We start from the raw sequence: 13,400 nt of genomic DNA on the forward strand, positions 1-13,400 counted from the left end.
GTCATGATCTCATGGTTTGTGGGTTCGATCCCCACGCCAGGCTCTGTGCTGACAACTCAGAACCTGGAGCCTGCTTTGGATTCTGTGTCTCCCTCTCTCTCTCTCTGCCCCTCCTCTGCTCACACTCTGTGTCTCTCTGTCTCTCAATAATAAATGTTAAAAAAAATTTTTTTAATAAAAGAGAGAATTGGTCAAGAGAGATGGAGGTCTCAGCTTGGTCACTAACTGTGGATTCAAGCAAGTCTCAACCTGTCTGGCCTTTTATAAAAAAAAAAAGCTGTAAAATGCAAGGATGGGTTTTGAAGATCCCTAAGACTCTTCAAATTCTGATGTTCTATGCTTTTTAAGATGCTCTGTACTTTTGATGACAGGAGTTCTATAAATATCTGGGCTGAGAGCATTCTGGATAGATGGATTAAGTAGTGCAAAGGCTCTGGGGCAGGGATGAGTTTGCTGTATTAAAGGAAAGCCATGTTGATTAGTAGAAAAGTGGTAGAAAATAAGGTGAGAACGGTAAACTGTGGCTAGATCAGGTAACACCTGGTAGGCCATTAAGCAGTCTGAATTTTTATTCTCAGTAAAATGGGAAGTAATTGAAGTAGTTTTAGGAGGACAGAACATAATTCTTTGTAAAAAGAACACTGGCTGCCGCATAGAGAACAGGACTGGGTAGAGGGAAGAGTAGAAGCAATGAGATCAATTTGTAGGCTTTTATAGTCCAGGCAAGAGAAAATAGTAACCTAGACTAGAAGTGTTGGTAGCCATGGAGGGAAGTGATGAGATTAAGGGAAAGCAAGCAAATTTTGCTGATGAGTTGGGTGTAGGAAATGAAGGGAAAAGAGAAATCAAGAACAATTTCTAGGTTTTGAAAAAGGCTGAAAAAAATCAGAGTATTTTAAGGGGGAGAGAGAGAACCAAGAGTTCTATTTTGGCCATAGTAAGTATAATATATGTAACAGACACTCTAAATATTCAATAGGTAGCTTGGTATTTCATAACTCGTGGAAGAGGTTAGGAGAAGAGATCAACATTTGGGAGTTATCAGATTGTGTGAGGTCACCTGAAAGTACACGCATCTGGAGAAGAGGAAACAACAGAGAACCACCTGAATCTTTGAATTATGGCAGGGATGGAGAAGCCAAAAAAAAAAAAATACTAATAATGGGTGACTAGTGAAGAATAAAATCCAGAACACACTATTCCAGAAGCCAAGAGAACAAAGTGTTTGAAGAAGGAAGAAGTAAACAACTTTGTCAGAGCTCCTAAGAGTTTAAAAGCAGTACTGAGAATTCATCATTGGATTTGACAACCTGTCGTTTTTGGTGACATTGACGAGTATGGTTTTAAAAATTGTTTTTGAAGGATTGGGAGCCTAAGCCTGATTAGCACAGGTTAAAAAGAGAATTCAGGGTAAGAAAGTGGAAAGAGTAATTAGAGATGGACAATTCTTTTTAGGAGTTTGCTTTAAAAGAAAGGAAAAACATAAGGTAAGAGCTAGAAGGGAATGTGGATCGAGGGCAAGTTTTGTTTTCTTAAGATGGGAGATAGTAAAGTATGCTTGTCTGCTGATGGCAATGATCACCAGAGAGGGGGATAATGATCATGAGGACAGAGAGAAGACAACTGCAGGAACAAAGTCCTAGAAAAGGGGATAAGCTCCAACACGTAAGTCGAGATGTTGGTCTTAATAAAGCGTGAACGATTCTTACGAATAATATGTAAATAGGAAGAAGGCTGAGTCTGTAGGTTAAGATGCAGACAGGTTGGTAAATTTGGTCATGAGAATGGGTGTGTTTACCAGTTTGCCATCAGATCGTGACTATTTCTTCAGTCAAACAAGAGGCAAAGTCTTCATTGGAAAGTAAGGAGAAGGGAACAGGGTAGGACATTTGAAAAATGAGAAGCCATTTGACCATGGGTGTCTTGAATTACAAAAGAGGCAATCAACTAGACAAAGTGGCCAGATTCCCAGGCAGGGGAGAGGGCCCACTTGAGGTCTGTGGTCACAGACTTGAGGCAAGATAAGTGAGCATGGTTGAGTGTTTTTTGTCTAGCCCCCCATCAGTGACTGTGGGATAGGTATGAAGTAGACAGGGCTGGCTTCAAGGATTGAGCTTTGCTGGTTGAGAAAGATGGAAGAACTGAGAGGCTAGGAAAGTGAGGGTTTGCAAGAGGATAATGATAACTGTGCGTTTGGAGTCTAAGCTGAGGGCAGAGTGAAAGGAAGGCATAAAGAGGATGGAGCACTGAAAAAGAAGGGCATCAACTGATGAGAGGTCCAGAGGTGGTCAGATAATGTAGGGAACGGGGTTAGAAGAGTTCTGCCACTTCCTAGTTGAACAAACACAGGCAGGTTTTTGTTTGTTTCTCACTCCCATTTTCCTCATCTGTGAACCAAAGATAGTAATATCTACCTCATAGGCTTGATACCATAAAAAAAAAATGCTGTTAAATAGTTAATATTCCCCAAGAGTTAGAATACTGGCACACACTCTTTGCTCAAAATCTTCTTTATGAGGTTTTGCCCTTTCTATAGCCAAGGCATTTATAGGACTTTAACTATATCTGCATAGTGCCAAACAGCTTTACAAAAAGGAAAAATTCAGGCAACAGCTCGGTTGCTCCCATACCCACTTTGGAAGAGGTCTGGATTATGCCACTTCTTAATAATTTGTCTAAACATCTGGCATTGTATCAACATACCCTAAGTCATCTTGAATTACCACCTTTGTCTCTGAGACTATGGAGGGGTAGGAGGACTGGAAATGGGAGGTGGAGTCATGCCTCTCAATTTTAGGTATATATACAAGCTTTACTGAAAACTATCTTTCTTGTGTTTGAAGTACACATTTCAAATCACCATGTTTTCCCTTATTTGCTCAGTATGTCAGTGAGCGAAATTATCCTTCCTGGGATATGTTTTAAGCCTCATAGAGAAAATGCCAATACCATAATTACAATCCAAGGAGCAATGAGTACCAATAACAATACTAAATTTAACAGTCTACCCCCCTACCAAACTTAGAGCCTCTCCTGTATTTCCTCTCTTGGAGAATTAACCCATTCCCTAGGCTAGAAAGCCAAGAGGCACTGAAGCTTCATCTTTCGTCTCTCTCACCTTCCATATCTGGTTGATTGTCACTTCCAGTTATCAATCCTGGCTCCTAAGTAGCTTTTGCACCTACCATGGTCACTACTTCAGCTCATCCTCAACTCTTGACTGTATTCTTCGCCAGCCTTCACATATTTTCCTCTACTTTTTCTTCCTTCTGAGACACCTGTAATGGCATTTGATCTTAATCAGTTTGTGTCACTAACCCTTTGAGAATAAAGCTGAATGGCTGGATGCTACCTTCAGAAAACAAACTCAGGGGCAACTGGGTGGCTTAGTCGGTTGAGCGTCCGACTTCGGCTTAGGTCATGATCTCACGGTTTGTGAGTTTGAAACCCGCATCAGCTCTGTGCTGACAGCTCAGAGCCTGGAGCCTACTTGGGATTCTGTGTCTCCCACTCTCTCTGACCCTCCCCCGCTCACATTCTCTCTCTCTCTCTCTCTCTTTCTCTCTCAAAAACAAACATTAAAAAAAAAGAAAAACAAACTCATATTCACATAAGACACAACATTCACCTGCAAGCTTAAAGTATTCATCTCATCATATCTATGAACCTGTTGATGTCACCGAGTGACAAACGTTAGCATCATCTCTGGTCCAAGGTGGGTTTTAGAAATCACAGCATTTAACAGCATTCTCTTCCTAAACAACTTCATATGTAAGGATGTCACTGAAGTCAAGGCTCCTCAGTGTAGACTCAGCACTCATTCAGATCTTGTCCCATTTTTTCCCTCCAGACTCAACCTGTTGCATCTGTAAATCAAACATATCAAGTGTATTATCTTGCCCCATGTTCCACATCTGTCTACTCTTGGTGCCTAGCATGCTGCTCAGTGCTAAAAAGATTGAATAAATAGGGGTGCCTGGGTGGCTCAGTAGGTTGAGCGTCCAACTTCGGCTCAGGTCATGATCTCACAGTTCGTGGGTTCGAGCACTGCATCGGACTCTCTGTTGATAGCACGGAGCCTGGAGCCTGCTTTGGATTCTGTGTCTCCCTCTCACTCTACCCCTCCCTCATTCACAGTCTGTCTCTCTCTCTCTTTCAAAAATAAATAAATAAATAAATAAATAAATAAATAAATAAATAAATAAAAGAAAGAAAGATTGAATAAATATGTTGAAGGGAAGGAAGAAAGAAGGATGCTTTTTATGACCTTGTTTTTCAGAGAGATATTCAAAAGGCAACATTCCCAAGAAGAACATGGGAGATGGCAAACATCTTTGGCAAATACTAATAACAACCTTACAAATCCTACTAATCTCGTTCTCCTCAACCCTGCTCACTAGATCAATACTGGAATCTATTATTTTAGTGCATTTCCACCTCCATTCTCCAGCCCCTATTTCCCCAGGGACTCTCCAGTTCACTCTTGTTTTTTTGTGTTTTTTTTTTTTTTACTTATTAAAGTCATACCACTGATTTCTCATTCTAAAATGTCCTTACAACATAGTGGTTGAGAGAATGGGCTCTGGAGTAAGAAAAATGAGAATCTTGGCTTTATCAGTGATTAGCTGTATAATGTAAGGAAAGTTATTTAATCCCTCTGACCCTCACTTCCCTTATCTGAAAAGTGAATATAATATCTATATTACATCTGGCTAAATATCTAGATAAATATGAATATAGTATTATACCCAGATAAATAAAACATTACTTTCCAATTGCTTAGCACATTGCCTGGCATATAGTTAATGGTTAGCAAATGTTAGCTGTTTTATTCTAGACTCAAACTACATTCCAATGACTAGACATTGTGTGGACCCTCGGGGAAAAAAACAACAACAACACAGTTTTATTGAATACTTACTATGTGCTAGGCTATTTATAATCCACTGTATCCTTTAATCTTCAGAGTAACCCTAAATTAATTAGTAATCCCTTTTAAATATGAGGCAGCTGTAGCCACAAAATTTATGTCTTGTGCCTAAATTCCAGGGAGAGTGACTGGCAGACCTGGGCCACACAAAGTCCTGTGCTTGAATCTGATCTCCACAGAAGCGTTGGGCTGTCCTTACTCAATCTCCACATTGCTTATGAGTAAACTCTAGTGTTATATCTTTTGTTGGAGACATCACTCCTATGTTGCTTCTCCTGCTACAAAGATGGTGTTTCATATGGCTGCTTACACCAGGATTAGAGACTAAGTGTCCATACAGACTCCAAAATCATGAACAAAAAGTACAGTTTAAAGGCCCATCTCTCCTTGGTGCTGTATAATTTTTCAGCTTCTACTAAGCAATACAGAAACATTTCTAGAAAAATGGAAATATTCCACGGAGTCCTGAACTGATGACTTGGCTTTCATTATAGTTGTGTGGAATTAGAAGAGACCTTAGCATCCTATCCAGAATCTCCTGAAATGATTAAAGACCCAACATTTGGAAAGGCTTGATTTTGTAGGTTTCATTTCTTAGAAGATATCAGACTAACATGGGGAGCTGACATTCCAGAACAATTGCTCACAAGAAAACAAGAATTGATTGCTAATGTTGAAATAACCAGAACCCTCATAGGAAGATTTCATCTCTTAAAATCCTCAGGGAAGACAAAGGCAGCCTAGACTTATGGGAGGCAGACCCCAAACATTCAGAGCACAGGTCTGGAAGGAAAGAGGGTACAGGAAGGCTAGTTGTGCTGTGTTTTTTCAATGGTCAATGATTCCAAAGAGGATCACAAAGGCCAGAAAGCTGAGAACAGTGAAAATGCGTAGAGAGCTCTCTCACACACTCAGCTTTAAAGATCACCAATGTGAGATGGAAAGAAGGACATATAACCGTAGAATCAAATGGCAGAATGCTATAGTGCTGCCTAGAGAATCAAAAGAGCAAAGACCTGAGGGGATCACCCTTGCCTGGTTTATTCCTTCATCCGCTTGTTTAGCAACATTGATTGAACATCTGGCCTTGGCAGTAACTGAACAAAGACTCTCCCTCCAGTTTGAGCTTGAGCATTAGGTGCTTCAGTCTTTTCTGATTCCTTCTGATCCAGCCCATGCTTATTGTCTTTATTTTTGAGTCATGCATCTATGGTCTCCTTTCCTCTCTGATAGCAAGGCCACTTGAGTTGTGCTTTCCTGAATGAAGTAAATGTCTATGCCAGTCAATGCACAATTGTTGTTTGTGACCTTCCTGAGGTTTCCTGTTTCCTCCTAATGCATTAGAAGAACAAATCAATAAAGTCTGTGTCCCAGTACCTTGGGTAACTGCCATCTTCATGGTTACATCACTTTCCAGGGCAACTGTGGAACACGGTGGGGCTCTTAACCCCAGGAGGGGTGGGAGGGCTGGATTGGACTCATCACAGCCTAACATAGAGACAGTGAAATTACTCCGGCCTCCCATGGAGGCACAAAGGCTCCCCCACCACGTGGTGATTTGTATTCAGCAGCAGTCCCCATCCCTTGGCACTGGGTGGATGGGGCCCCAGAAGAGAACTAAGGAAGAAGGAAGGGGCTGTTGTCCTTGACAAGGAAACGATTGATGTCTCTGCTTTCTCACCCTCTTTAAATCTAGATGGGGACAAGATTAAAAGTTCAGGCAGGAAGCCAACTGGTGACTTACAACACTGATCAACCAGCCCTAGTGCATGAAGAAACCTGTGGCCCATCTCTCAAGAAATGAGCTGCCTGAATATTTGAAATTTTCTCTATTCTTGCCAGAATTTAGGTATTAGGGCCTAATTATTATGGTAATAATAATAATATATTCATAATTATATTAACAAATAATAAATCCTACTTATTCTACTATGTCTTTTCATTCTCACAATGACAGTATACAGTAAGAATATTTAGCCCCATTTTATAGATGAAGAAACTGAGGCTCAGAGAAGTTAAGAAGCTTGATTAAGAGGACACAGCTAACAAGGAGTAGAATCAGGATTCAAACCTAAGTCTGCCTAACTCCAAAGTACTTGATATTCGATTGCATCACATTGGGTGATGCACAGTGACATAGTTGGCCTTTCTCAAGACAAAGATACAGTTGGGGTACAGTCTGAAATGGGTGCAGCTCCTTCTTTTGTTAAGAGTTCTCTGGGGTGTATTCACTAACTCTCTGTGGCTTAGGTGCCAAGGATGGTGGGGCACATTCCCTCAGGCTTGCAACCCTTCAGACTTTATTCATGGGTCCTGCCTCTGGCTTTGTGTCATGGAGTGAGACCTCTTGGAGTTATTGATGTTTTCACAGTAAGAACAAAGCCAAAAAGGGGGCAGGGGATGGAATCAAGAACAGGCCCTGACAAATGGGTCAGACACCAACACCTACCTCTAGAACAAGCCGGGAAAGTGGAGTCAGGTTAAGTCAAGGTCAGGTATCAAGTCAACAAGACTAGATATGACCAGGATGAGGGCATAAATATAATAAAAATAAATCAAAGGTAGACTTGAGATCAGAGTTGTCAAGGAGATGAGACAGGTGGTAATGAGACAAGGAAGGAAACCAGAAAGTAGGTAGTTCTAGAAACTTGATAACCTGCATGAATAGTTTATGACCATACAGGTCTTTTCTTTAGAAGGTCCCACACCCAGCATTGAAGGTAAACCTTGACTTGTCTTAAAGGTACAGTGCTTGAAACCTGATATTTGAGCATCCCATATTCCCTTTTATGGAATGACTGGGACTTACTTGTAGGGGAGGCACACCCAGTTATCTCAAATGCTTAGAACACTGTAGTGGAAGGTCAGGCATGCGATCAATCCCCATGAGAGCCAGTTAGGTTAGCTCTGTCTCAATGTCGTATCTCTTCCTTCAGCCTCAGGCAGCTCTCTGGGGGAATAAATGCCATTAATCAGAAGGGGCACCAGGCAAGTTCATCTGGACTGAGCAACAAAAACCCATTCTTTCTCTTGGAAAAGATCTCAAAGCTCATGGTGACTCAGCAGCATGCTCCTTTTTGTGAGGACAGCACAGACGTATAACCATTTCATTTCTCTCCAAAGAAATAACAGACTTAAAATACAATATTTTTTAACTCATAATATGATTATTTAATGATGTTTTGTGGATCTTGGCACCCTCCCCCCAATTTAATAACTTAGAGTTGCTCTTCTTTCACTCAAGTGCAAATAACCAGACATAAACACTTACCAGATAGGCAGCTTATTCTGCATCGCTCAATCTCATTCTGTTTTATTAAATTAAAAAAAGAAGACAAAAAGCTCTGACTCTCTTCTGTGCTACCTTGAAGCATGCTTCCTAGATCTTTTCGTCAAAAGCATGACCTCTAGGATCCTAAGTGGACTCGTCTTGATTTAATCTGGAGAGATTATATCTCGAGTATTTTCAGTGTTGTCCTGTTTCTCTTCTTTGCATGTTGCTCCCCTCTGCTTGGTGAAGTGAGCTTCAGCTGGTATTTTATGATTTGAGTGGTTAACTCTTCTGATTCTGAACAAAGGACCATACTTCATTCTGACAATTTGTACCCTCCAGGCTTTCCTCATGAGTGGTTCCTTCCCAACCTCTTTGGAGAGAAATAGCGAAAGTCTATTTATTCAGTACTCCTCGTGGGTAAAGGCTCTTCCAACCTATAAATAAAACAAATTTAACTTTTACGGGGTTACTAAATACCATGGATAGTGGGCTGGCTGGTCCAAGAATTTTCACACAATAGCCCAGGGCTGTGTATGAAGAGTCTTTTAGAGTGATAAGATCTTAACCAAATACTACTACTGCTACTACTACCAATAATAATAGTAATAATAATAATAATAATAATAATAATAATAATAATAATGATTTCCTCTTTGTTGCAGACTTCCTTACTAAAAAGGAATAAAGCTGAAATTGACCATACCCTGAAAATATGATGGTTAAAGGATTTATTGTCACTTATTGCATTTGAAATTGGGATAAAATCTCCCAAGAATAAGGACTGTGGTGAAAGTTCTATTTGTGCATTGAATGTCATTTAATTGGACATTTGCCACATGCCTTCTGATAGGTTTAAATTTTTGCACCAGGACATTTAAAGTGGTATAAGAAAGGGGCACCGGGGTGGCTCATTCGGTTAAGCATCCAACTTTGGCTCAGGTCGTGACCTCACAGTTCATGGGTTCAAGCCCCACGTCAGGCTCTGTGCTGACAGCTCAGAGCCTGGAGCCTGCTTTGGATTCTGTATCTCCCCCTCTCTCTCTGCCCCTCCCCCGCTTGCACTCTCTCTCTATCTCAAAATGAATAGATGTTAAAAAAAATTAAAGTGATATAAGAATAATTATACTATCCTTATCCTTTAATAGAATTCATTAATGGAGCCATTCATGGTTTTTCATTTTTGTAATCTTTCATAAATTTCAGAATGTAATTATTACTATTTTAGTGTAGAGGATGGAAACCAAGGTAGTGTGAAATAGAAAGGAAATCAGGTGGACCTGGGTTCAACTTTTTGCCCTGGTCCTTACTAGCCAAGCAATGTTGGCAATGTTCTGCTGAACAGTGGAGAGTGATAATTACTTCATGAGGTTCTGGTGAAGAGTATATGACACAGTTATCAACACTCAACAGACTTTGCTCAAAAATGCAGTTCCCCTTAGGCTTTCCTGCAATAAAATCATAATAATGCACAGAGAGTAAAAGTTTAAGTTGAGGGGATTCCACAGGGGTTACGGAAAGAAATAGCATTTTACCTGGGGAATGGGTAGATCCAAGAAATCAGACAAATTCCTTACAAAGAAAACTAAGAATATGGCTAATTCAGGGAGAAGAGTTTCCATGATCAAAGACCCAGAGTTAGAGAGTGAATTCCTAATGATAAATTAGAAATTGTGATGGATACAATTTTAGAAAGAAGAATGGCTTCAGCAAAGACCAGGATGATGTAACAATTGCATGTATTTATGAAGAAGATATTAAAGTAGATAGGGTAAGAGAAACAAGGAAGATGAAGATAAAATAACATTTATTGAGTATCTCTTATGTGCCAGACGTCGAACTACCTGCCTTGTACACCTTATTTCAATTAATGCTCACAACAATGCTGAGATATGGATTATTAGTTTCTCAGCAGACTTAGAGAGTTTCAATTATGTGCTTAACATAATTACATAACGTAACATAAGGTTGTACAGATAGTTAAGGACAGAGACACAATTCAAATCAAAGCCTATATTACTCTAATTCCTATTCATTCAGTAGGCCTTTCAGGAAAATCAACTTACTGGATCTTGTAACCATTTAAGCATGAGATGATAAAAGACTGAACTGGGGTAGTAGCCAAAAAAAAAAGAAAAGAAAAGAAAGAAAAAAAGTAAGAGAGGGATGGACAGATGGACAAATAAATGCAAAAGATGAATGGAAGGATGGACATATGGGTGGAGGATGGACTAATGGGTGTTTGCAAGAGGTAGTGTGGAGGTATTATCAATACAATGAAAGAACCGGAAAGAATAAGGCATTACATATAACTTTGGGTGCCAGAACATTTAGTAAATTCTGACAGCATTAATCAAGACAAAACACGGGAAGAAAGAACAAGTTACTAAAAAAAGGGGAAACGTCCAGTGCTGTGACTCAGAATACAATTTTATGGGAGTTATCTGCTAAAATATTCCTAAATGGGACCATGCTCATTGGACGTCCAGGGCTGGCTGCATGGACAGGTCAGCCATGTTGTCCCATAGGCAAGTATGCCTGCTGGGGCTGGACAGGCAGAGTGACTCTCAGCCTGCATGGGGAGATTTGAGCCGCGTCTGTCACAGCACTCACCACCCTGCTCACATTAGGATGCAAATGGAAATAGTTAATTAGTGACAAATTAGGAAAATAAAATTCTTCAAATGTTTGGCAGGCAAAAGAACGAGTTGTTTCTTTTTCCTTTTGAGCTCTGTTTTGGAAGCACTTGAAAACAGATCACTCACAAAGCATGCTGCCTGAGGATCCTAAGGAGGGCCTCCACCTGGAAAATCGTCACCCATGCTTTAAGTCCAGTTCCAGTGTAACCTCCCCTCTGAAACACTCTCATCTGTGTGGACTTGAATCACTTAGCAAAATGGGAATGACAGGTTTCAGAATTTCCTTCCCTACATTGTTCCAAGTTCGTGTGGGTCATAAGAGGCCTTTCGCATGAGTTTTGGATGGTTGAACTGACACAGAATCCATATCCACTTTATACCCCAAAGGTCATCACAGGAGCACCAGGAAACGATTGCAGATCATGCCTGTTGTCACTTTATCTGTTGACCTAGCCACGGGGCAGCAGCCAAACCAGCAGCAACTCCAGGCCCCGTTGGGTCCTGTTTCAATTTGTCTGATTCCTGGGTCACATACAGGGTTAGCTCCATGAGGAAAGGCATCCATTCTCCTTCTGGACTCACACATCATTGAAGGTGGAGCCTTGAAGGCGGTAAAAGATGGACACAGGTTCCAGGGCGTCTCTTGGACTCCAGTGCATTTCTGCTGTCCTCCGCTTCACATCCATCTTCCTTACCCGATGTCCATTCCAACTCTGCAACCAGTTCCAAAATACCAGGGACCCGCTAACTAAGGCCTACAGGACAAATCTGGCCTGTCTCCTGTTTTTTTTGTAAATAAAGTTTATTGGAATATAGCTAAGCTCATTTGTTTATGAACCGGTAAGGGCTGCTGCTAGTGCTAAATCAGCAGAGTTGAGTAGTTGCTACAGAGACCATTGATCTTCCAAGACCTGAAATATTTGCTGTCTGGCCCTTTATGGAAAAAGTTTGCCAAACCCTGGCAAAGACAGTAGTCATACATAAAAACTGTGAAACCAATCCCCACAGTTGTGTAAGGTCAAATCCCTAAATATATATACATTTATATGATATATATGTGTGCGTGTCTACGCATATATAGGAATATGCAGACATTTATTTATCAGTTGTCTTATTTCTCTGATCAAACCCTGATTATTACACAATCTCTACTGCACCTGATACTTGAGAAGCAGGAAAGTTGAATACCTCCCTCTCTTGTGTTGCTACAGGAGCTTGCTGTTCTAGCACTTGCCATATTGTATTGTGATTGGTTTGTATCTCTATCCATGTAGTCTCTTTTACTAAATAATGAACTCTCAAAAGCCTTGTTTCTCCAAACACAGCGTTCAATAAAGAATAATTACATGAATAGATAAGTAAATGAATAAGCAGGTGAGTGAAGGAATAAATGTAGAAAAGAACAAATGCATGTTTCTCTTGCCCTACTTTGGTCTCTCTAGCTTCGGTAAATGTCACAGACCGGCCCACAGAGCCAGAATCTGGCAGACTGAGGTTTGATTCTCAGTCTTGGTGCTGGCCCAGCCTGCTCAGTATGGCGGGCCATGGAGCTCCTTCCTGGGGGCCGTGTTGTCCTCTGTGTCCCATAACTTGACAGGGACCAAGTTCGGTTGTGGGCAAGCAGTGCTCTGCTTGATAGTGGTGTCATTAAATAGAATTGGTGGCAGACAGCCCCGCAGTCACTGCAGTGTTGATGGCCCTCTGCCACGGCTGCTGTAGGAGAGCTGGCAGGTGCCAGGAAAGGGGGCGCTGGCATGTGGACAGCACCTGGTCTTTGCTAAGCACCTTCATGCTCACAGCCTCGGTTGAATCTTACGATGGCTAAGGACGTAGAGGAGGACTCACTGAGGACTAGCGTTTCTCCATAACCTCGGGCAAGTCGTGTTACCTCTTTGTGTTTCAGTTTCTCACCTACCAAGTTCTGAAGTGCTATGATTTTGTGATTTAGAACTCAGCATCAAATCAATGACTCCCACTAACATAGGTTCTGTATGCCCCTTTCTGCCTCTTAAATAGAATTCTCTTCAGAGAGAATGAAAAAGGAGTGCATGATAACTTGGAATTCACCATGCTGATATTGTTGGAAATAAAAATAAATGTAACTAACTAAGCATTCATGTGCTAAAATCTCTGTTAAGCATTTCAAATGACTATTAGTTGCTACTGCCTTTAGAAATTGAATCGTGTGTGTGTGTGTGTGTGTGTGTGTGTGTGTGTGTCTTAGAAGATTTTCCACATGGCACAAGAAAAGTTGATTCAGTGTTAATTTTTTTGACTACCCTAAGTCATATGTGCCATTTCTACATATATACAGGCAGAAATATACAGAAATATATATCAATATAATATAGATATCTATATATTTCAATATATATCAACATCAATATATATCTCCATTATCAATTTTTAATAACAATGGTAAAAATCACACGAATATTTGCTGAGTACCTACCATGTATATCGAGCACATATATGTCATATATTTTATTTAATCCTATAACAACCTTTATTAAAGGTTACTATCCCAATTTTACTGTGGAAGAAACTGAGGATCAGAGAG

At 40.5% G+C, this 13,400-nt stretch overlaps 1 long non-coding RNA gene across 1 annotated transcript; it reads right to left on the minus strand.

Moving 5' to 3' along the window:
• Nucleotides 1-277: 277 nt before the first annotated feature.
• On the minus strand, nucleotides 278-9,211 carry LOC123381776. The gene is made up of 4 exons (XR_006589194.1): nucleotides 8,202-9,211; nucleotides 7,740-7,880; nucleotides 3,629-3,866; nucleotides 278-3,278 (listed from the first exon to the last, which is right to left on the minus strand). It is a non-coding gene; the product is annotated as an uncharacterized LOC123381776 (long non-coding RNA).
• Nucleotides 9,212-13,400: the final 4,189 nt, after the last annotated feature.

This window comes from Felis catus, chromosome D4, assembly GCF_018350175.1.
Source record: "Felis catus isolate Fca126 chromosome D4, F.catus_Fca126_mat1.0, whole genome shotgun sequence".
Taxonomy (NCBI): domain Eukaryota; kingdom Metazoa; phylum Chordata; class Mammalia; order Carnivora; family Felidae; genus Felis; species Felis catus.